Here is a 25,978-nt window from a genome sequence, read left to right on the forward strand (position 1 = left end):
GCATCAGTAGTATTTTCTTCTAGATTGCTGCCTTGCCACTCTAGGCTGCAGCGATACTAAATACAGCAGTTTTAAATACTGCCTTTGTTTTAGATTGGGTGAAAACTTGAAATAATATGTAAGTGAAAAAAGTAGTACATATTCACATACTGTTCCCACAGGCTGTGTTGAATAGTTTTAAAGCCTTGGTATTCTATTAGTACAGGCTTCAAATAAAAAATATTCCATATATTGTATTTTGTCAAATTTTGTCATCTAGCTCATCTATCAACAAATGGCAAATTAAATTTTGTAAAAGGAGGAAGTGATTATGAATGCTGATAAAAGAACAGATGATAGTGAGGTTGATTTTAATACACTATTGAGGATATAAGTGTGTTCTAAACTTAGACTATGTCTAATACTTGGCACATTGCAGTTATTTAATAAATATCTGCTGAATGAATGGATAAGCTTTAGTTAATACAAAAAAATGCCAAAATGTTCCCTAAGGAAAAGAAGGTACTGCTGAATATGTTTCTAACCTCAAGGTTCATTTCATAAGGTATTAAGCATGTTTTTAGCAGAAACTGAAGGTTCTATAGAAGTTTGGGGTGTAGATAGATTGATAACCACCTTTGATGCTCAGCAGGGAACTCATAAATAGTTAAGCATATGCAAATTACTTGAGAAAAGTTGGTCTTCATTTGTGGTTTTAGGTCAGACTAATGATTTCCTTTTTTAAACAGAACCAAATGGATGTGTCAAAGAGGTAAAATTCTTAATGGAAGTGGACATAAGTAGTTTCTAACCTGCTGCTAAGGTTACAGATGTCACTGGTAGTTGTCATTATAGTAAAGCAGAGGGTCCTTCATCATTTCAAACACATTTCCATATCCACAGGTAGTCAGATAAGTGACCATTACCACATGTACCAAAAGGACAAACAGATGGTGTTCAGATCATTTTTGTGTGTGTGTGTCTTATAGGATTCAAGCATTTTAGAAGTCACTCAGAGTCATGTGTTTTGTATCAACTTATGTAGAAGCATTTGCATTTATTGAACCTTTGCCCTCTCCTGGGTTTGTTTTCTTTGTCTCCCCTTTCCTATATCCCAAGTGTTCAAGTATTCCCCTGGGTGATTGGGAAATTTTCCATTAGGATTCCAAGTGAGCAGTTTCTGTTAATCTGCTGGTCCCCCCGCAATTCCCAGGGATAATAAATTGCAGAGTCTTGATTACAGGACAAAGGTCTTCACCCCCTCCCCCAGTTTTCCACACTCAATGGTTTTGCCACTGAGTTGGAAATGGACTGGTGGCCATATTGACAGAGCACACAACCAGATTAGCCTGGCAGAGCTAACTCAGAAAGTTCCTGCAGTTCTCCCCAGGAGATTTGCAAGCAGATTGAATCTACAGTCTAAACAGAGTGTGTAGATGGCCAAGGAAACTGAACCTGCTGAGCTACAGTCCATTCTAGGACCATTTTGTTGTTGCCTGCTCATATAGATAAACCCACTGGGCGTCACTACACTGTGTCTCATCCCAGTCTATTGCAATTACCTCACCACGGTCCTCATGGAGCATGGCCTAAGTTGTTTGGGTCAGCAGAAAACCAACAAACAAAACCGAGACTGGGAGTCTTTCTAGATGTTGCTGAGAATTATAAATTTGACAGCTCTGTACAATGGCCATAGTGAAGGGGGATATCAGAGTTTTAGGACTGTTATAATTTTTATCTGAAACTGTCTTCCACTTTTTCTCCAGTAAACGCCCAAACATTGCTGCTTAAGAGTGGCCCCAATTCAACTGTTAAGTGGAGGGATATTAAACCAGAGGATTTGTGGGGCCAGATAAAATGCCTCACCTTTCTCTGTAACCACAATCGTGTCTCTATCTATTCTCTATTCCATTCACCTTTTTAGTTTAGATTTTTCTGGTTAGATTGCTGGGCTACACACTAAGTGGATTTAGCATCTGTGAGTTCAATTACTCCAGCTAAGTTCATTTTTCATCATTCAACTACATCAAAGCTCACTCCCACTTGGCCTTACGTAGCTGAGAAAGGTCTCCTAGGATCAGCCTCAGAGAGAAACAGTTCATTTCATATTTAGATCCTGGAGAGAAATTAAGCTACAGGAAGGACACATAAGGAAGCATTAAGCTAATCAGAACTAAGTGTAGAAATTGGTTTCCCATGTCCATGTTTTCTTCAATCTATGATGAATTTAACAAAAAAGTCTAGACAAAAGTTTCATACATCAGTGATATGCATTTCAGTAACTTGGAATGTTTGAACTAATGCACCATATGAAAAGTGTTCAAGAAGCCCACAGCTACAGAGAAATTAGGGCACATGAAATCTCCTTACACAATTTTTGTTACCACAGGATTTTTAGTTTTTCAGAACTTTTGGTAGTAATTAATATTTTTTGATGTTCCTTCCCTGCTTTATGTGCAAGTACAACACTGTGACATTTGAAATGCGTACCCTAAAGCTTGATTGAATCACCAGTGCATTTCTTGCCCCAAACTTTCTCAGTCAAAAAGCATATTTAGGCATTTTCAAATTACTGAGGCTTACAAATGTTTTCTGACACAGAGAGTGTATACACTTCGTTTATTTTTTGTTTTAGTCCTCACTAAAAAGCTTGCGTGATGCGAGATAGATTGTAGCTTTCCATGGACAGATTTCTTATGGGAAAAGGTTTCAGAGGCTTACCTCAGTGAAAGGATACTGAAACTTACATAAAGGATGCATATTTCTTTTCATTTATGTGTATGTGTCATGATTATAGACCACAAGCCATGTTGAAGCAATAACAGATTGACCCTTGTTATCAGCTAGCTTCCTCCCAGTCTCTCTTGCTCTTCTCAGTAGAACAAAGGCAGAAATATCAGAGATCTTGCCAGTTTAACTGTACACTTTTCTTTCTTGATGTGTCTAAGATATTTCCCTCTCACACCAGATGCAATCTTTAATCTGAGTTAACCTCTCAGCAAGGAAGAAGTGGCTGCTGATTCATATTTACTGATGCTGGCAGGGAAGATGTTAACAGTGCTCCGTTGTCCACCTTGGTGAAGTATCTGCAGGTGAATCCATCCGCTTCTCGGGCCCTCAGCCTGGAGATTTGCATTGATTCCTCATTCACTGATTTAACGATCTTTATTAGTATTCACTATGGGCTAGTCTTGCTACAAACTGTCAAAGATACATGCCAAAACAAGAGAGACGTGGTTCCTCCCTTCAAGATACACATTTTCCCATTTTTATTTATTATTTGGAGGTCATTTTGAGATTGAATTCAGGTTTTCTGTGGCTTCACTATTTTCAGTCCTTGCCTTGCCTGCTATTCAATTATTTCCAAACTCTCCTTTAAAACTCTTCTTTTTATCCAAGAAAGACAAACAATAAATAATCAAAATCAAAACAAAAAAAATTACACTGTCCACATCTCAGATAACACGCATCCCCCTTCCTGTCAAAGAAATCAGTGCTTTGTTTACTTAGTCTAATGATTTCCTGAAATATTGCCGAGGCCACTGCCTACTGGAAGTACAAGTGCTACCTAGGAAACGGCAAACTATTAGTTTCTCTTCCATAATAACAGTCATTCCAGGGACTGGTATCATGTTGTAAACACATGACAGCAGTGAAATCTAACTGTTTTAAAGAAATATACTTAATAAACAATACATTGGCTAAAATTTATTATATAATACCAAGAGGATTGACACAAAGTGGTTAAATGCTAAGACACTAAATAAACAGTCTGTACAATTCAAAGACAGAACCTAAATAATTATTTTAACTTATTGTAATGTTTACCTAGAAAATTTGTTAATCTATTGACAATCTAAAAGAAAAATTAAGTCTATAAAACAGTTCAATATGATCGATAGCTAAAATAACTTTTAAAAATTATTAAATAACTTAAAATATTTAAAAATTTGATGTTGTAAAACAGTGACAGTTGTCTTATATAACCGCAATAACAAAGAAAATATGATAGGAACAATTTATTGCAAAATGGAAAAAAATAACTATCTAAAAACTCCATAAAAGCTTAGGAATAAAAAAGAACACGTATAAATATAAAATATGGGGCAGAGGATTTAGCTCAGAGGTTCGGTGGCCTGCCTTGCAAGCTCAAGGACCCAAGTTCAATCCCTGGTACCCCCCAAAAAATATAAATATATAAAATATCATCATAGTATGGCTTTTGGTGAGATTTAATATTATAAAAATTTATATTATCTCCAAGTTAATATATAAAATTTGTACATGTAGAAATTGTAAGACACTGTATGTCACATTTATAAATATTTTTCTCAGTATCATTTAAAAAATACATTTGCAAAAATACGCAGAAATTTTGATAATAATATAGGAACTTGTGCCCAGATAGTAAACATAAAGTTGTAGAACTTAAAGTTTGTAAAAGAAATGGCAAATCAATTGTAATACATTATCAAATCAAGATATAACCCATTTGATTTTCCAAGTTAAGTAAGGGTGCATTTTTAAATGAATCCCAGTGTATTAGTTAGCTTTTTTGAAAAAAATAAAATCTTTATTATCGGATATACAAAAATAAAACCCAGATAGACTGTATGTTTATGAAGACAAAGCAGCAAAAGCCTTAGAAGAGAAATTAGTGAATATTGTGTAACATTTCTAGAAGTTACAAAAAAAACCATCAAATTTCACTTCAGCCAGTTTAAAACATTTTTGTAGGGAAAAACACATTACAAAAGAAACTTAAAAGGAGCTTTTATTTGTGAAGGATTATTAACTATAGTTTTCAAGCACTGTCTTTATCATATCCTGTTGAGTGTAGATATCACACAACAAAAAATAGTCCAATAAAAAGGAAAGTGTAAATTGAAATAATTCAGAGAAAGCTACAAAAAAGTAACCATATAAAACACGCTCATCTAATTATTATTAAAAAATGCAAATGAAAGTAACAGCGATATATGCCACTATGACAGGAAATGAAAAATAACATTATTTAATTTTATCCTCGCTGATTTTTTCTGGGTTGGCTTATCTATTTGTACCAATATGTATAGAAACATATTTCTAATCAGCAATTCTCCTTATTAACTTTGTCCAACAGAGATTCAAATGAGTAATGATTACAAAGGGTATTAATTACAGTGATGTTGGAAATTGTAAAATATTAGAAACAGTCTAAATACTCATAAATAAAATTAGGACACATCATGTGATAAAAACTATTACAATCTTGATTTTTTTTTTTTTTGCAATGATAGAGATCAAAACTCCTATGATGCAAGACATTATGCATTCAGGCAAGCACATTACTTACTAATAAATGACAACCCCCAGCCAGGATGTTGAAAACTGGGCAAGAGACATTCTGTGTTTTGAAGAACAGAGAGACACTTGTTATATAGATACATGTAAGTATCTCTGTATTAGAGACAGAAAGATGGAATTAAAGGCCTTTATCTGTCTCTACTACAGATCTTCTGTTCATGGAGAGAGAAGGAACAAAGGATCTTGTGGGAAGAGTGACTTTCTTCAGGGACAGTGAGAACTTCTGTGGTGCATGACTGGGATATCTCAAAGTTCCCAAACCATGCTGTTGGACCAAATGACCCTTCTGAGTCCATTGAATTCTTTGATCCTAAATTATCTCTCAGATTGCAAGGTCAGAGCCTCCACATGCTGCTAACTGTCTGTGTATACTTTTAGTTATCAATGACCCTTTCAAGCGAGGCATCTACAACTGGGCATGATATTCCTCACTTAGCATGGCCTTCATAGAGTACAGAGCACTGTAACTTGAACAAGCCCTTCACTTTTTGTGGCAGAGTCCACAAAAATAGTCTAACATTCCAGGTCAAAATTAACTGAGTATTCAAATATTTAAGAGCTAGGATTTGATAATAATAGAGAATACAGCATCTAAGAAAATAACATACTTTAAAAACTATCTCATTACATATGAAATTTGTTCTGTGTCATATAAAATTGTGGATAATCATTTAATTCCATGATAATATTATCCAAAGAGTATTGTTCCTAACTTCTTTGTCTTCTCACTCACAGCAGATTAATAAATTTATTTTTCTTTCACAGAAGTTATTTAGTGTGCAGCTTGTTAACTTTTCTTCACCTTACCTAGAAATGTCTTCAGGTATAATCAGGGTATCTTCCAGAACTCTTTTTCACCAAACTCTTAAATTTGATCTAGATTCTGCCTCCTAAAGCATGATTAAGCAATTACATTCTAGCTTTCTCCGTTTTGCCCTCACTATTGGCGGCTGACACGGCCATGTTCTCTAACCCATTCAGAGTCTGTTTTATTAGATACACATGCATTTCATTTTTATTTCTCCTTCACTTATTTTAAAAGTCTTTCACTTAATTTAAAAGTATTCATTTTAGACCTGACTAAGCAATTCTTCAAAACATCACATATGTGTTCCTGGACATCTATGCTGAAAAGAAATTGAAAATGTATTTTTCTTGCTAAATCAAGAAGAATAAGCAAAATGACACTTGGAATTATGCTAATGTTGGAGAGTGCATTGAGATCAATTATTACCTTTTGTAGAATTCCTTCCTAATTAGACATTAGTTAAAAGGGCTTGCTATTTGGAAAAAAATGAGATTTTAAAGTATTCTGCTTTTGCAGTGTTATATTTTAAGGGCCAAGGATTTAGCTCAGTGATTTTTGTCTCCTGCCTCACAAACGCAAGGACCCGAGTTCGATACCTGGTACCAAAACCAAAAAACCAAAACAAACTACAGTATTGTATTTTAATGGGCTTATTATTATTTGTTTACTTTATAAAGTTGTTTGCCTAAAACTCGACATGCTATTGGACAATACCACTATAACTATTTTTAAGGCACATAAATGGGTGAAAAGAGAAACTACAACTTATCTTCAACCCCCAAATAAATCACTGAAAAAGTGAGGAATAAACTAACTTTTTATATAAATTTTTCTCAAGCTTAATTCACAGAATATTGGTATTGAATCACATTGAAGAAGCAGATAAACAGTCTTTTAGTATTTTGATGATGGGAGATTCATCAAAAATAGGCATTTCATCCACTTCATTACAGAGTTCATCAAAGTTAATATGTGGCTAAAGCAATCATCAAACAGAATTTAAAAATCTAATATAATAAATATTATCTCTACCAAAATAAAAACGTTTTGCATTTTTTCTTGAAGATAAACATGATTCTGCAAAATCATTCCATGTGATTTTTCATTTATATAAATTCATTTATTTTCTTTATAAAATTAATAATATGAAAATACATCTGGAACATAAATTGTACATGAAGATTCTAGGCCAAAAGACACTGGGAACAGTTGCATAAGCTAACTTACTGAAAAAAATGTATAAATATAAAAAATAATGTGGTTCTTGAAGAGTTGTAAAAATAAGGAACCATATTCTTTGCATTTATGTGATGGAAAATTTTAAATCACCATAGTGAAAAAGCTCCAAGCACTGTTGCTCCAAATATTGTCTGTTATTGGTCAGCTCTTCTTTGCCAGAACAAAATACCCAATATCTATAACTTCATGTAGGACAGATTTATTTGGGCTCACAGTTTCTGAGGGTTCTGTCCACAGTTAGTGGACTCCAAAGCATAAATATCATATAGCAAAAGGGGATGGTGGAGAAAAACTGCTGAATCTATGAAAGCCAGGAAAGCAGAGAGCAGAAAAAGGCAAAGCAAGTGATACAACCTTCAATGACGTATCTGCAGTAACCCACTCCTTAGCAATCTATTCAGTGTCAAACTCATCAGTGGATTAACCCACCGGTGAGTATAGCACTCCCATGATCTAATCACTTTTCAAAAGACTATCTCTGAGCACACGAGACTTTGAGGGAACATTTTAGATTTAGATTAGAACATTATTGTTTGTGTGTGTGTGTGTGTGTGTGTGTGTGTGTGTGTGTGTGTTGTTGAGGAACAAACCCAGCACCTCTGATGTGCCAGGGAAATGCTCCATTACTGAGCTAAACTCAAATATTATCCATTGAACTAAGTAATCTTCAACAGAATCCAATATTCTATATAAAATAAGTATCTGCTGGGCAGTTTATCATGTGTGGAAATAAGAGCAGCTAGTGGTTTAAATGTTGAAATACTGAAGAGTGAAGTTATTAAAAGTAAATCACTATAAAAGAGGGAACCTATTTTTTTATCACTTGGGTTTAATATATTAGCCACTGTACATTTTATATGATTGGGTATTGCATAATGAGAAAAATTGCCCAGTACTTATCTTATTTGTTTATTCATTACCTTACATTTATTTTAGGCTTTCTTTTTGCCTGTAGTTTGTCATTTGCAGCACTTAATGTTATAGATAGATGAGAAGCAGGAGTCAAAATATCACAGCTGAAATAGTCTACAATCTAGCTGGTTAGACTCTGTGAGGATTCACTGTCCATGCACAGAACAACTCTTGAACAAAACAGGGAAAATCTGAAAAACACTGAGGAACTTGTACTGAGGCTTGACAAATGGAAGAGGAAATGTGTAGCAGAGGAGGTGAAGAGTGCTTTTCGTTAGAGTCAGCATGACACTGTTCATTTCTTAGGATGGACATTCAATCCCTCACCATCTCTAAGTTCTTTGACTTCCTCTACTACACACTTAAGGGCAAATACATGCACACAAACACCAAGCCAGGGGCTTTAGAGTGCGCCACTGTTACATGCACTCAGTATCTTGGTCTTTACGTAGAATTCAATGTGGAGAGTCTATGAGCATGAGAACAGCTCAGCCCCTGGGAACTGTGCCACCTGCCTGCAATGACCAAGACCGAGCTTCTAGAGCTTGTGCCCTCCAGGGTCTGATCTTGCTAAAAGCAAGATAGTAATCTCTACAGCTTTGATTTAGCCTGTAGGCATTAAGGTCTGGTAAAAATGAACTTTTCCAGAAGTAAAAATCCTATATCCTTCCATTTTTCTTGCCAATTCACTGTACCACACTGGATAAATCACTCAGCTAGGTTTTTTGTCCTATTTATCTCTGGAGGTTTTGACCTCCATGTGTCATTGTGCAGTTTCCACATCCAAGAAGCCATTTGTGTGGTCTCATGACTACTTTTTATCATCAGTGAGGCCAGGGCCTCTGCATTATATACAAAGGGCAGTAATTTTTGACCGAGAAATTGAAAAACAGTGAGAGGGGGATGTTTTCTTAATTCACATGAAAAAATGTTCTGAAATAAACTCCAACTGGAAAAATTTAATTTTAACCACAGAAACAATTTATAACGTATAGTGGGGCTCAGATATTGGATAGTGAGACACTGAGAGTGATTTAGATTGTCACTAGATAGGTGGGATTGTTCATTCAACAAACTGTTAGTGTCTGCTCTGTGTCAGGCTCTGAGTACTTCAGTGAACGGAACAAAGATTTCTGACCCCATTGTTCTTACCCTCCAGAGGAAGGAGACATAAAGTAAACAATGATACATAATAAATGCTATGGTAAAAAAAAAAAAAAGAAAGAAGTGCTGGTGTTTGCAGGAGGGGATTAGAAAGCCAAATTCTTTTTTTTTTTGTTTTTTTGTACTGGGGAATGAACTCAGGACCTTGTATGCAGGCGCAGTGCCACTGAGCTACATCCCTGGCCCTTAGAAGGCCAAATTTAATACGGGGTTAGGGCAGCATCAGTCAGAATTGATTTGAAGAACAAATTTTAAAAACAGTCAAGGAAATAATGATGCCTATGAATGGAAAGAGAACTTCAAACAGGATGCAACTAGATCAAACCTCTTAGGGTGGGCGCTTGCTCATCGTGTTGGAGGGAATGTCAGGGGACCTTGGAGGGAGCAGGCAGAGAATTCTAAGAGGTGAGTTTAATACGATAACTACCTTCAGATACAGGGGATGTGGTCAGTCAGTGTCTTTAAAGAAGTCTGGCTTTTGGACTGCATGGAAAGGGAAGCCATTGCAATGGTGAGAGAAAAAAACAATGTGACCCATCTTACATGTTACAACTATGATCTTGGTTACTGCATTGAGAATACCATGTCAGAAGCTTTTTTTTTTTTGGTACCAGGGTTTGAACTCAGTACCTTGCACTTGTGAGGCATGTGGTGGAACCACTGAGCTAAATCCCCGGCCCATGTCAGACGAGATGAATACCGTGTCAGACAAGGATGAAATTAATGAAAGATTTTGGTAGAAATGGATCCACATAAATACCTAGCTTCTGTACTAGATTGTGATGCCTTTTTGGTTTTTCATAAGAACCTGGTCTTCTTTCTGATACTTGAAACAATTAAGTCTAAATACATATTTTTGTTACCCCAGTGGAGACTTCCATCCAGTTTCCACATGTGCTTATACATCTCAGGGTACATATTTGCACAGAATTCCTATGTGGATAGGCTATGGCCTTACGTATAAGTTAGCTACCTTAGAAACTCCAACTGGGAGCTGTTAACTCTCATTCATTAGCTCTCCCTTGAACATAATCACAATATATCAAATAGGTGTCTTTACATGCTAACTTTAGATATGTAAATCTTTTTTTTTCCATTGAGTTTATTGGCGCTTTTTTAAGTATACAGTACAGTTACATTTATTGTTGGGATCTTGTACTTTACATGACAGATCTTGGTTCTTATTTTTTCCCCCATAGCCCTGCCGTCCCTTCACCCCTCATTTGCAAAGACTTTGCTTCAATTTTTTCGTCTCATAATTTTTCTTGTCCCTTATTTCCTTTCCTCTACCCTTCCTACTTCCCCTATACCTTTAGCCCCTTTCTTCCTATTTAACATTGTCAATTATACAATTGGATCTTATTTACACTTAGTTTTTCACACCAGAGAAACTATTCGGTATTTACGTCTTATTTATTTCACTTAAGAGTATGGCCTCAATATACATCCATTTTCCTATGAATGACTCTAGTTTCTCAATCTTTATTGCTGAGTAGTACTCCATTTTGTGGAAAAACCACATCTTTATTGGGGTTGTGGGGAGAAAGGAACCCTTCTCCATTGTTGGTGGGAGTGCAGACTGGTGCAACCACTGTGGAAATCAACATGGAGACACCTCAAAGAACTAGGATTAGAGGTCCCATTTGGCCCAGCTATCCCTCTGCTGTGTATCTTTACAGAAGAATTAAAAGAATCATACCACAGTGATATATGCTCACCCATGTTTATAGTAACACAGTTTGTAATAGCTAAAATTTGGAAACAGCCCAATTGCCCATCAGTTGGAGACTGGATAGATACACAAATCTGAAATGCAAAAATGTGGAGAGCATTTTGTACTTACACACTTCTCGTTTGGAATCATACACACTGGACAGGGTGACCTTAAAACCAAACCTCATAACACTGAGCACATACTAATGTGCCACAGAAAATATTCAGATCTGATTTTGAGAGTTCCAATTACTGAATCCATCTATAAATAAGTATGCTGAGGTAATGTCAAGGAATCCCACGGGTGTACCAGTGTATTTGGGGGCAAGAGTTTACTGTAGAAAAACTAATGGGCATTTTTTGTAGCTGCTCCTGCTGGTGCTGCTGTGATGAGTAACACGCATCAAGTGAAATATCCTCCTCACATGTTTAACCGCACATTTTCACCCCAGGGAAACAAAATGGGCTTTGTCTCTCTCAAATATGTTTGGTCTCTTTGGGATATTCTGCCTGCTTTTCTGTTTTTTCTATCACTGTTTTCATTTTTAATAAAAATATTTTATAGCATTTATGCAATAAACAATTCAACTGATGTTTTTCATAAAACAACTTTTGTTAGGAATCAAGTTAAATGGCTCTGCAGTGACCTCCATCCATATATCATTACAGTTTTGCCTTGAGGGTGTTAAGATAATGAATCTAATGCTAACCCAAACACAGCCATGTTCCAGCAGTGCAAGGTAAGTGCACACTATTTTTTAACATGTCTGAAAGAAAGAAAGAAAGAAAGAAAGAAAGAAAGAAAGAAAGAAAGAAAGAAAGAAAGAAAGAAAGAGAAAGAAAGAAAAGTGGTGATGGTCATTATTTACCGCATGCATGGAAAGTTATGTTGTTTGGAAAAGTTTATAATTTTACATGTGTTCCACATTAGTCCTACTTTTTATTTTAAGGAAAGTATTTCTTCAGGAGGCTACCTTAGCCTTTGTTGTACCTGGATAATAAAGGATTAAGAAATCTGAGATAAATCACAATGAGTGTTACTTTTCTAAGCATATTGCACAAATCTTGCAGATGTGTGTGTGGGGGGGGATGCAGCCATTTGTAGTAATACAGAAAATGCATTAGAACATCAAGGCTGCTGAAGATAGTTCTGTTTCATTCTCTTCCTGCTTCATAGGCTGTTCCAGGTCTTGAAAGGGCCGTCAACGAATCTACTTTAACAGGCTATATTATGGATCTCAGATTCCACTTTGTAAAAGGAAAAATTACTTTCTAAAGATCTACGTTTTCTTTTCAGGAAAAAGAAAAATTAATCATTTCCACTTCCAATTTACTTCATCTTGACAACTCTTAATTCCAGCCCTTGCCCCTGCAGGGTTAGTAGCTGATTAGACTAATACAACACATAAAACCCATAAAAAGTTACTGCTGATTAATTTTTAACCTACTCTCTTGTGGAGAACTTTGACAATTGTCCCAAATGCATTAGAACTTGAATGTTTGTTCTAGGATATTACTCAAAATCAAGATTGATGGCTATATTATTTGCAACTCATTATCCTTAAGAATTTTAATTTTTGGAAATTATTTCACTTTCAAGTTCAGCCAATGCAGGATGCAGTAGTCATTTGGCTTTGCAGTGTTGATTGCGTATTTTTTCCAACAGTTCTTTCATGGTTATTTCTGGGTTCAGTTCTATAAACTTTTTACTTATGGTATATTTCTTGGCTTAATTCCTCTTTCTGTCTCTATGGGTCACAGTATTTGACAGAACTACAGAGGAGAGAAAGCCTTTCTACCAGATTTTCCACTTGAACTAAAGATTAAGTCAAGTTCAAATTGAAAATTCCTTAATCAAAATTGTCATCTTACATATGGTCTCTACTTTCAATGTAGTCAAACAAATCTCTATGAAAGGTTGAAAAGAGCAAATGTAGTTTTCAGTTATATACCTGAAAAAAGTTTGGTTCACGTATAATTATCATTTCTTTGAGGAAAGTGAAAATAATGTAAATAAGAACTGTAGTCTCTCAAGTGCGAATTTTAGCACTAAATGTGATAAGTGCTTTAATTTGAGATTTGAGATAGAACAAGTCTTTATATTTTGAGGAAATTCATCAAATATTCTGGAAATTAATGTCAGATCCATATTCCTTTTTCACGGAGGCTTGAGTACCAACCTATTTGTAATGCTGCTCATTTAGATCGTGATGATGCCTTTATCTGTTGATAAGTGTTTTCAAATTCAAGGGACTTCAAATTCATAACTGTGCTGTGACAAATCCTCGCTAAGAGTTTGTCTGAATGTGGTCTCTGTAAAGATATAGGATTAGCTATACTGGTTGTCCTATATCACAAGGGTTGTTGATGTTCTTAATGTTAAAACAATTTTGAAATCACCCTTCAGGCCTTTCCCTGAGTATAAGTCAGTGAAAAGAATTAAAATCAGTCCTTCATAGCCTTCATTTTCTGAACCCTTGATAGGTCCATGCTGTAAGTGACGAGACAGTCTTTTTATTTTGGTTCTCATGAAGAACCACGCCCCTTTGTTATCCTTCTCTCCTCGGTCTCAGGCCAAGTAAATAAAACAGAGCTCACCATGGTAGCAATTTATGCAAAATTTCAGTCCCCTCACCAAACTTTCAACGATAAGCCCTTGGTCCACATTTCAATATCTTCCTCAGATTCACTTATCTCAGCCCACCTAAACAAGCCACAACTAATGAATAGTATTCGAGTCATTTTTAGGATAAAACCAAACAGTGAGTTTTCAAATACATTGTCACTTATTTCTCACCAACATCCTTTGGCCTTGTCACTCCCTTGTGAGCAGTTACACAGTGATACTTATAAGAATTATCTCCAAGTACATGCATGAAATCCGAGGAGTATGTAAAATCATCTCCTGAACAACAAAAAGAGATTAGTGAAGCCTAGGAGATCAGTAAAGCATACTTCTACACATGTCTAGGTGGGCCATGGGAGCAGGCCCTTGGTCCCTTCCTCTCTGGCTCTTCTTCTCTCTGCCTCCTAGATGCAAGAGTTGAGCAGCTGTCCAACCTCACACCATCCCACCATGATGTTACTGCCTTGGAGTCAGTCAACCATGGACTGAAGTCTCTGAAACTGTAGACCAAAATGGACTACTCCTCCTTGAATTTGCACGTGTTCTAACAGTGGGAAGGTGATTAATAGAGTGGCACATTCATATTAAATATAAATGAATACCCAATATTGGGCTAAAATATTTGGAGACTCCAGGTTTTAACACTGTAATTAGGCTAAAGTGATTTTAGGTGGAAACTATCTGGTCATTTATGATACTACAAAGACATTGATACTGATTATTAAATTATCCAAAGTTACCTAAATTCTATCTTGCAAAGAAGGGATAAGCTGTCTTGATTTATAGGCCAATTCTCATTCATGAGGTTTATGCAACCTTGAAAGGCAAGGGCTGTATGTTTTCTTTTGAGACAAGGACAAATGCAGAATGAGATTCACCATGTAACTGTCTTTAATTATGAGAAAATAGGTAAGGCACTGGAACTGGATAGTCACATCCCTAGCAAAATTTTTTATAGTAAATGCTCTTGAGTGATAGTAGGCATTCTGAAGAAGGAGAATTTCATTAAACAGATTGGTTTACTAATGGACTTCCTGGAGCTCTTGAGAGGCTCTGAATATGCACTGTGAATCTCTAAGATGCAGAAAATATTTGCAGCCAAACTTCTTTTTACCATGATCTTATGCTTTTGAGAAGCATTTTGTGAGATTAACTTGCCACTGAATGTACTGGAAAACTTTTGCTAATAATAAATCATTGTTTTCTCTGAAGTCTTTTGACAAGCACCCCATCCTCTACCACTTAAGTTAGTTTCCACTGACTTTCAAACTCGTTCTATTTTAATTAGGCTTCATCAACTGTCAGAGTAGTCTCTTTTCTACCCCATTCCATCTACATCCAATAACTATATTTTGAGTTATTGCCATTTATCCAGTATCATGCTCTGTATAAAGAAAAAATTATAAACCTATGTATTGTGTTAGTTGAATTTATTATATGAGAAATAGGCAATAGGTATAGGATTATTTATAATTGTTTTAAATAAGAAGGTACACACAGGTATTACTGGGACATTATTATTAGTTTGTTAAGTAAAGAAAACACCTAGGAGGCTATATTTCTGCTGAGACATGACGGATGAGTTGGAAATGGACATTTGAAGAGTGAGAGACCTAAAAAAAAAAAAACAGGGAAATAGATTTGCACATTTGGGAGAGATTTGGTAATTGTCCCCAGTAGATGGACCGAGAGGGCAGTGTGTCTGGAATAAAGTGGAAGATGAAGCAACATGGATGAGGTGGCAGGAAAAGTAGGAACTAGATTACACAGGGCCTTGAAGCTACGTCAGTTCTTTCAGATGTTAATCATAGCAGCTGAAAATTATAAAAGAGGTTTTAAGTAGGTAGTGGTAAGATCAGCGTTTTCTTTGAAATAACCACTCAGCGGGGTGTACAGATGTAAAATTAGAGGAAAACACAAAGAGGCATGGCCATATCTCTCTAGATAAACCTTGAAGGAGAGCGATATTTTATCTTATCTCAGTTATCTCAGACCCCTCTAACAAAACGGTGCACAGTAGATCTCCACAAATGTTTCCTGAATGAAGGAATTAAGGTATACATCCAATTAAGATCTGTTTCAGCAATTTAGGCAAAAGATGTTAGTGCACCAGACAGTGTTGAGAGCACTAGACATATGACAGAGATATTTTGTTGGTGAATTTGTTGGAACACCCCTTCTAATCTGGTGGAAATTTGCATTGTGATGGTTTTGAGCAATGAGAACTTTAAATGCTGATTAGGCCATTAGCACTCCACCTTCATTGAGGATTAATGGTATTTAAACTGGAGTGAACTCTTTCAAACACCTGTGTTCTCTTATTCCCGCTCTCCTTCTCATCAAGCTTTCTTGTCAACTGATGCCTTCCTCTGGCCATGTTTGACAGAAGGCCCTACACAGATGTGGCTCCTTGATTTTGGACTTTCCAGAACCTTGAGCTGAATAAAGTTCTTTTTCTATTTTTTCCAGTCTATGATATTCCCCTATTGCAGGAAAAACAAAAAAGAAAAAAGAAAAAACACACCAAGGTACTTGGAGAAGCAACGGGAATTAGTATTAGTGGATACTGAAAGGCCACTGGTTAGAAGAATTTTTTGAGGTTGTTTGACAATGATGCTCTCATTGCTTCTAAAACACATGTATTTTAACGTAAGATGATCTTTTCATGGAATATCAGGTATTAGGCAGAAATTGTTAGTGTACATGTTTTGGAGGTTTGAAAAATAGCGGATCACAAATCATAAGCGAGTGTCTACTTTGTGAGCTTGCAAAGAAGTGTTTAAGCACTTTTCAATTTCTGAGTCATGAAAAATGTGAGGTTACTTCACAATTCCTAATTCATTTGAACCATGAATGTGTTCATATTAAAACAAATAGTGATAAACCCTAACTTTTGAGGCTATCCTTTAATATTTAAATATATATAGTTGGAAGAGCCATCTAATTATTGCTCTTAATACATATTTATGTTACCTGTATGGTTTGTTCACAAAATCAGTAAAATTTTAAATGATGTTTTCAATAAAAATGGGGAAACTTCTTGCTCTGGTTTCAATTGTGATGCATTCCATTTCATATGTTGAAGTTCTAACACCTCATTTGTACAAATGTGACCTTATTTGGACATAAGGTGCTTATAAAATTAAAATGAGGTTAATACCTTAATTCAGTGTGACGAGTATCTGTGTGAAAAAGGGAAATCTGAGGACAGACACATATTTAGGGAGAAGAGCTTATGAAAATTAATATCGATATGTGGAAATCACAGAGAGCTTTCCATAGCAGGTCTTCACTACGCTTTCATTTCAGACATTATGACTCAGAGTCATTAAATTTCAAGCAGTTTGCTGTATTTTGTTAAGCCAGCCCTGGCAAGCTAATGCAAAGTATATAATAGCAGCAACTTTGTTAAGATAGTATGAACTGCTATATGTGTTCTTTATTCTTGCTGAATCTGTCAAATTTAGTCACACGTGCTCATTGCTACTGAGTAGCTAGGTTTACAAAGATATATAAATCGCATTTTACATAGCTTAACATTGGAGAAATGTGGAAAACAGACATTGTCATTTTTTTAAAAGAAAATGCAGAATGGCTATTATTTTATATTGAGAATACGGCTATTTCTTTGTATGGTTATTCAGAATAAATACATTGGCAAGGTCACCTAAATATGAGTCTGAGATGGTATAAAACATCATACGAATTCTCAGCATTTATGCTCTTTCCAGACAGATTTGCTTCACACTAGCTGTGAATACCCCTACTTCATTTTCTTTTGCTTGTCTGAGTCACCACTTTTAAAAATACTAATGACTAAAATTATTGCAGGCATTTCATTGCTTAAGTAATATAAAAATTAGAATTTTTCTTATTATTTTTCTTTAAAATTGGAGAGTATAAAACCAAATAATGATACACAAAAACTTAATAGCATCTCAAATTTAATACTTTTAAATTCTCCAAAATCTAAAAACATACCAATTATATTTGTACTTACCTTCAATACTTTTCTTAACCAGGTGTTCAATATTTTTAAAAAGTTTTCAGATGTGACACATCAATTTTTTAATTCATTAAGATAAATAAGAAAGAAATCTAGTTTCTAAGGTATAATTCTTCAGTTTTTGAAATCTTAACATGTTGATCTCTTTTCATTATTTTGGGGAACAAGAACTTGTATAAATTCTGTTATAGGTTTACCCAGATTCATAGATTGCCCCGAATAACAGCGCATGTCATAGAAATTGCAAACACAATTGAAGATGTAATTCTTATTCTCCCAGATAAGAAATGTCTTACAGAGTAATTCAAACCTGAGTTAAAGCAAAAAGGAATGTGTTTGCACGTGCCAAAGGAATTGCACAATTCAAGGCACAAAGATATTGTGAGTATATTTCAAGTGAAGATAAACACCTGTTTGATTAGAACATAAGTTTGATATAGAGGACATCTAAGTTATGTTAGAATGTGCATGTGTGTGTGTGTGTGTGTGTGTGTGTGTGTGTGTGTGCGTGTGTGCATGTGTGTGTTAAGAAAGACTGTTGCAGGCCTCAAATGCCTGGGGTGAAGATGTGTGTACCCGAGAACGAGGAATAAAGCAGACCCACATCAGAAGGTCTAGAGGCCAACAGCATGGTTTTTCTCTCTCACCCTATCTCAGCTAGGATTTAGTACTCACCTCCCTCTATGCTTCTAGTCTGTTTTACTTTTACAGAATGTATCACTCTGTCAGGCATTGTTATAAAACCATTCATTTAAGCTGCTTTATTAAAATGTTTAATATGAATATGGGGGATAACAAAACTTCAGTAAATGGGAAGCAAGATGAAGTGCAGGCAGAAGGCTTTGAGTTTTGCTACAACAAGAAAAACATAACAGCTGAAATATTTGTAATTGTTTTCTGAAATAAAGTATTATGAAGTCACCCAGGAGCATTAGAATTAAACGCAGGAGAACTTGGAGCCAGGAAAGCTGGATAGGAGACTCTTAACATGTCCCCAAGCCCATTCTTGCTTGACCTTCCTCTTTATTATCAGCCTGATCATTCTAACATAAGACGTGATTACGTACTTTTCTGCTTCAATTTGAGTCATCTTCCTAAGCTTCAGAGTCAAGTTCAAATTCCTTAGCAAGCCATTCAAAGCACACAGTAAATCAAGTTCACTATCTTTCTAGGCTTATCCCTTAATGTCTCCTCTAAATCTCAACTGTTTTATAAGTGCTGCCCCCTCCCCACAAGGTACACCAAAATTCTTGACCTTTAGGACCCCTTTGCTTTTTTTTTGTTTTGTTTTGTTTTTTTCTTTTTTGTTTTTTGAGTCAGAGTCTCACTATGTAGTTGAGACTGACTCAGAACTCGCTATGTAGCCCAGGCTGGTCGGGAACTCACAGCGATACTCCTGCCTCAGCCTCCCAAATGCTGGGATTACAGGCATGTGCCACCACACCCGGCTAGGACCCTTTGAAGACCCATCTCAAATGTAGCCCTTTTATGAAAGCTTTTGTAATATTTTCCCACTCCCACACTTCTATTCTTTGATAGCAATTTATACATCTGTACACATAAAGTTAAATTCCCCTTATCTCAATTTTATTTGTATTTGTACTCCCTGGGTTAAATAATGAAGCTTATGAAGGTTGACTGACTTTCTATCCACAGAGCCTACACTGTAGTGGCAGATTGTGAACTATTAATACATGACTGATGTATGATGTAGAGAATTTCACAACCCAAAGGAAAGCAAATAGGCCACACAGTAGAAAAACTTCATTTTGAGTTTTTCTTAACTTCTATTAAAATTTTATTTGAAATTTATGTTTGACGTGGAAAATAATGTTCTTACATAGAACAATAACATTAATAAATGGAGTAGCTTTGGAGTAAATGGAAGTGTACTGTTAATTTATTAAACTGGATATATCAGGAGGTTATTTCAGAGCACATGTTCTTGCATATTTGGAAATAAAAATGTGGCTCTTGCGGTACAGAGGAAAGCAGAGTGGACAGGAATATTTCGGAGGTGATCGTTCTAAAATACTAGGTGTGAACGCTGAGAAAACTTGATAAGGGAAGCAAACAGCTGATTAGAACCTGGGCTCTGAGGCATGAGAGGAGCAGTGAAATCGCTGGATGAGAAACAGTGACCAAAGGTGAAAGGGAAGAGCAGGATGGTCAGGATGGTGTGGAACAGAGCCCTGGGGCGAGGACGTGCTTATCAGGCCTCTGAGTGACCGCAGGAGAAACAGCTGAGAAATGACGCTGAGCGGATCATTGCTAATTTTAGAGAGAGAGACTTTGGGAGTTTTAACTGATACGGAGAATTTAGAATTCAGAGAATGGAGGGAATTGCTCACAGGAATTGCAATTTCCATTTCAATCACGTCTGCAACTTCAAAAATGGGAAAAAGATTGTTGTGTGTACCGGTATCTGAATCTGCAGGAGTTTCTTTTCTTTACTCTTTCTTTCTTTCTTTCTCTCTCTCTCTTTCTTTCTCTCATCCTTCCTTTTTCTTTCTTTCCTCCTTCCTTCCCTTCCTTCCTTTCTTTCTTTTTATTTTACTTTTTTGTGGTATGATGCTCCTGAATTCTGAAGGCTGAGCTTGCAATTTCAACTCAATTATGGAGAAAAAAAATCTGAAGTTTGGGAAAGCCCAGCATGAGATTTTCATTCCTTCATCAGTCATAGCTGCAGATTTCAGAGTTGAGAATTCCCTACCTAAACGCTGTTTTTTCTTCCGAGCAGTTCTGTCCATGAGCATATTTTCCATGGATAAACTCTAAAAGATTACAGATTTGCAGAGAATTCTCCACAAGTGTCAGGAAGAGCATTTCCCCACATGTGTTCCACGGAACACAGATGTTATAGTCTGCTAATGTGAAAAGTTATCCTAGTCAAATATTTGTATTTTTTAAAAATACAAGGTAAAAAAGAAAACACATCTTCTTTACTGCTCATAACCTGTGTTAGGAGCATTGTGAATGTCAGAAAATTATTCCCTTCCCCTCCTTCCCTTCCTTGCTCCCTTCCTTCTTTTCTTCCTTCCTTTTTTCTTAATTCCGTGTTCCCTTTATTAGGAGAGTGTTTCAATAGCTGTTTTTCTTTTTATTTAAAAATGTTGAAAAACTTATACTAATGAACCTTACTTGCACATGTAAGTTGGATTTTAATTAAGAACTTCCTATGGGAAATTACAAAATAATGCAAGAAATTTTATTAATAGAATCTTTGTGATAAGAATATCTAAATTCCCTCCTTTCAGTTTGTAAACTCTTATAATCCAGGACTCAGTTTTTTTTTTTTTTTTCAATATGCAGGAGTATAAGGTACAGGAATGCACCAAATTCTTTAGTAAAACGGAGGTACTGAATATCTTTTTCGGTCTCAACAATAAGCATTTCTGTGATTGGCTCAGAACTGTTTACAGCAGTGAAATCCTCAAGAGGGCCTACGGTCTTCTTAAATACGGGGGTGGGGGCGGCCCTGTTACGTGGCCCCGCACCTTCCTTCATGTTCAGGACAAAGACAGGCCCTTGCCAATGTTTCCCACTTTTATGCTGTACTAGTCTCATACAAATACTACAAGGCATGTTCTTGTCCCACCCCCTGCGAGCCTCTGTCCTGCTTTCTTGCCGTCCGTCGCTGCAGCTCTAGTCAGTCGCCCACAGCTGGGCTCCGCGCTGGTTACCCGTTCCCCTCCTTACGCTCTTCACCCCTTCTGCTTTTGGGTCAGTTTCCTCTGTACCCAGAGGCCTTTGTTTCATTCTGAACTCGCTTACCCCTCTTGTGTTTGATTTACAGCCTTCACTTAACCTGGCAGCACTTTTTGGGGGGACACATTTGGCCTCCTTAAGTTTGTTAAAGCCGCCGAAGAGAAACACTGACATTTCTATGTGAGATTGTCTTTGTGAAGTGATTCCTTCGGTGAAACCTGCCCAGTTAAATTCCACTGTAAACGGACTGCTTGTGATTCTGCATTTCTGTGGTCCGAAATGCACCCTAACACCTTAGCATTGCAGAAGGGTACAGGAATTGGAATGATCACACAGGGCAGAGAAACACTTCCTTGTATAGGGAGGCAACTTTCATCACTTCTCGTGCAACCCCTTACCCTCTGGTTATGTCCTGAGCCCCTCCTCGGTCCCTGTCATCCTCTCAGAAACAAAGAGAGGCCGTTCCCTTCCACCAGGTACATCTACTTCAGACAGACTTACTCAGACTGAACTCACAGGAAGAGAAACTGCGGATTGCATACACATAAAATACTTACTGATTGAGATATAAAAGAGCCAGTTTTAAGTGTTTCATTAAAATCCCTGCAAATACTATGCATAACAATTTACAAAGAACTCGTGAAGCTGCTTGTCTAATGAATGAGGTTCATCTGTGGTAAATGGCCCAGTGCTGCCAACGTGGCTGTAATCAAACTGGGGACCGATGAGTTCTGTAAATGTAGCTTATTTCATTAATTTACCACTGTTTAGGGTTCATAGTCAATGGCCAATTGATATTATTTGTGACAACACTAAATAAAATAAGTAGAGTAAAATAAGTTGGGTGATATATTGCAGAGATAAATCACAGGCCGACATGTGGGGAGATGAAACCCTCCAGCAGAAGCACTTAGCACACTTCATTTGATTCTCATTCGTCAGCCTCAGTGCCCGTGGCTCAAATAGAATGCAAAGGTAAATGAAAATATGATTTGCAGCACTGGAAAAGAGACCTACCCAAATAAATCAAGGTTCCACTTTATTTCAGGCATTGGTTTATTCATAATACATGGCTTTTACAATCCAGCTCTGCCATTGTAAACAAACCCCAACAAAACACGCACCTGCACTAAGAGGCACGATACTCTGTGTGTGCGCAGAGAACTGAAGAGGTTTAAAAATAACTGCAGCTATTTGGTGCATTGAAAATGGAAATGGGCAGCACAATTTAAAAGACTTTCCTGATTTGAACGATAACATTGTCGCAGTCTGCTGACAGGACTGAGCCAGGAGAAGCCACGTCCACTTTCAGAACAGGTGGATCTAAAATGTTTAGCTGGGCTGTACACATAGCTTTGTTAAAACTTGTAGGAAAACTACCACGAATGTCTCTTCCATTTCGAAGATTTCAGGAAATGAAGTAGGGCAGAGATTTAAGGAAAAGGAGGAATGAACAAGAAAGATAGTCTATTAAATGGAGAAGCCTACAAAATGATTTAATTACCCAGCTGCTCAGGAGGCTAAGAGAGGAAGATCACCTGAGCCCGGGAGCTTGAGACCAGCATGGCCAACACAGTGAGAACCTATGCAAAAAGAAGCAAAACAGCAAAAAGCACCTGATTGGATTTCCATTCTAGTTTTAATAGGGCACAACCTCCACTTCCTTTTAAATAACTTTTATCTGATAAATGAAATATAATAAAAGACAAAACTGGAGAGTTTCCTCACATAAACATTTCTTTTTAACTAGTATATGTTGTCTCCTGCCATACATGTAATTCTATCATTGATTTCTTTTCACTACTATGAGACTTAGAAGAAGAGAAATCCTGGACGGAAAACAAATGAACAAAAAGAAAAGTTTGAAATTAAAGCATTTCAGAGCTAGATGGAATTTGTTTATAGATCACATAGAGGCCCAATTTTCAAGTTCTGTAAAAAAAAAAGAAATATTTTGATCTTAATGAAGTGAGTTAACTGAGGTCACCCAACGGATTAATGGCAGAGCTGTGCTCTAGGCTCTCATATCCAAATTCATTGAATGATTTTTCATACAACCAGGTCAAGGACTTCAAAATTTAAGCACAGCCGGGTGTGGTGGCACATGCCTGCAACCCCAGCACTCAGGAATCTGAGGCAGGAGAATCGCTGTGAGTTTGAGATCAGCCTGGGCTACATAGTGAGTACCAGGTCAATCTCAACTACATAGTGAAACCCTATCTCAAAAAAAAAATATTAAAATTAAAGCACATATGTGAGCTTAAATCTTTATATCCTACAGGCTTAATTTGATATGCAAATAAAATAGACGACTCTTACACCCTCTTACATAGCCTGTGAGTGTGTGTACATGTACTCACATGTGTATATATTTCACGGTCATTTGTACTTATGTGTGTATGGTAGAATTTAAATTTGAAATTTTCTTCTTAAAGCCTATAGCAACATTAAAATTTTATTCAAATACTTGTTTCAGGACATGTTCACTGTAGTTTCCAACATAAGAGTGGTCTCCTTGATATTATTTTAAGCACTGCTGCATTTAAATATCTTTTGTTTCCCTCTTGTTAACAATGTCCTGAGAAAGACACGCTGAACTTAATCGTTGTCTCCAAAGGGTATGGACTGTGTTCTCTCTAACAAGCTGAGAAGCCTTGACTTGAAAAGCTCTGAAAGCTAAATTACAAAGTGTTTTATGTCTTTCCCAAAGATAGTGTAACTTCTCTCCACTTAGTATTTGTACTGAAATACTGCTTATATTACTGAAAGTTAATATTTCATCCCTAGTTGCAGAAGTATTACAAATTACCAAACCTAAGCATCCATGCTGCTTGAAGTTAAGATTATACATTACTGAGGTTTAAATAGGTGTTTTCCTAAGAGCAGTGTTCTCCATAGAAAACAAGTTTTCAGAAGAAAAGCTGAAACAGTTGGGTTTCCCTTCTATTAACATTGAAATTGCTCTTCTTTTTGTTAATGATTGAATAAATCAGAATTTCAGTGGTGTAATCTCAGCATTTTCTGCTATTTATTCCATCTGTTATGGGAAAGCACCAGCTTCTTGAGAAATAACCCACTTTATAGTCAAAAAGTATAGTCTGCAAATTTAAGCTGTTTATTGTGGGATAAAAATAACCATAAAACAAACAAGCTCTCTTTGAATATGTGTGCCCCTTGTTGGAGAGCTCTTCCATACCTTTGAAGGAGTTTGGCTATAAAACTCCCTAAAAAAATTCTCATGGTCCTACCTCATCTGTGGGAAAGCTGTTGATTAGTTCGACTACTGATTTGCCTGGGGATTAAATAAACTAGTTCACTTCCAAAATTCTTTCCACAGAGGGAGTTCTCTCCTGCCTTTCATAGCATTCAATGCCAGTTCCTTGTCCCCAAGAGAGATGGTTGGGCAGAGGTGGGTGGAAGTTTACTTGACCAGAACTGAACACAAAAATAAAAACCCAAAGAACAAGAAAGTTTCCTGCAGCACTTCTGGGAAATCAGATTCTAATCGCCCTCTCCTGGTTCATGCTTCCCCTACCTGTTACAAGTCATTTATTTTTATGACAGCTTTAATGAAAGTGACCTATCAGAAGGGTTTTATCTAGGCTTTGGTAAGCTAAGAAAAAGAAGTTGGACTAGAGTGGTTTCCTCGATGGAAATAAAAGAAATACATTTCAGAAGGAAAGACAAATTGTTAAAAAAAAATGTAAGCAAAATAATACAATGCAAGCAAGGAAGAAAATCTAGATGAGCACTCTGTACAGCTGTACTTGATTTGCCGAGTATGCACTAAACCTGGACCAATGCACAAGGTGCATTTGCACCTTTGCCTTTCATATTCAAATACTACCATTGCTATAAGTACCTGTACCTCAAAGTGTAGATTTTGGTAATTTAATACATTCCATTGACTGATGTGAAATATCCTCCCCAAATGTACAATCATTAAGCACGTAAGTGTCTTGAATGACAAAGAAGCTGGCATTAAGAACCTCTTTTGTTTCATGTATTTATCTGATACTGGAGCTTGAGGGACATTTCTAAGTGTTCTTTCCAAACATGCTTGTAGATTATTTCCTTGTTCGGCCAGGGAATGGAATTTATCATCACTTGGGAAAATTCTGAAGTCAAGCTGTGAGATCGAACAAACTTTTGGTCAGCAAAAATTGAGTTTGGAAAACATGTGTTTCCCCGTTGGTAAAAGAAGGGTGCAAGATAGATAGGAAGCAGGGTGGGAGACTTTGAGCCTGCGTTATGCTTTCCTGTGTAGCTGTTCAACAACAAAGAAAAGAATGGAAAGAACGCCAGCTGCAATGCCCAGAGCAAAGTCTTTATGAGAGAGTGAGTGATAGAACTGGGCGAAGCAAACCAGGTGTGTACCCCTTGATCTCAACACACAGCACGTATATCCACAACAGAAAATGAGGGGCAAGCCAAAAACAGGACAGGTCACTAGGAAACATGGAGAAAGAAAGGAAAG

This window comes from Fukomys damarensis, unplaced genomic scaffold (genome assembly GCF_012274545.1).
Source record: "Fukomys damarensis isolate Sample0158 unplaced genomic scaffold, DMR_v1.0_HiC HiC_scaffold_33, whole genome shotgun sequence".
Classification (NCBI taxonomy): domain Eukaryota; kingdom Metazoa; phylum Chordata; class Mammalia; order Rodentia; family Bathyergidae; genus Fukomys; species Fukomys damarensis.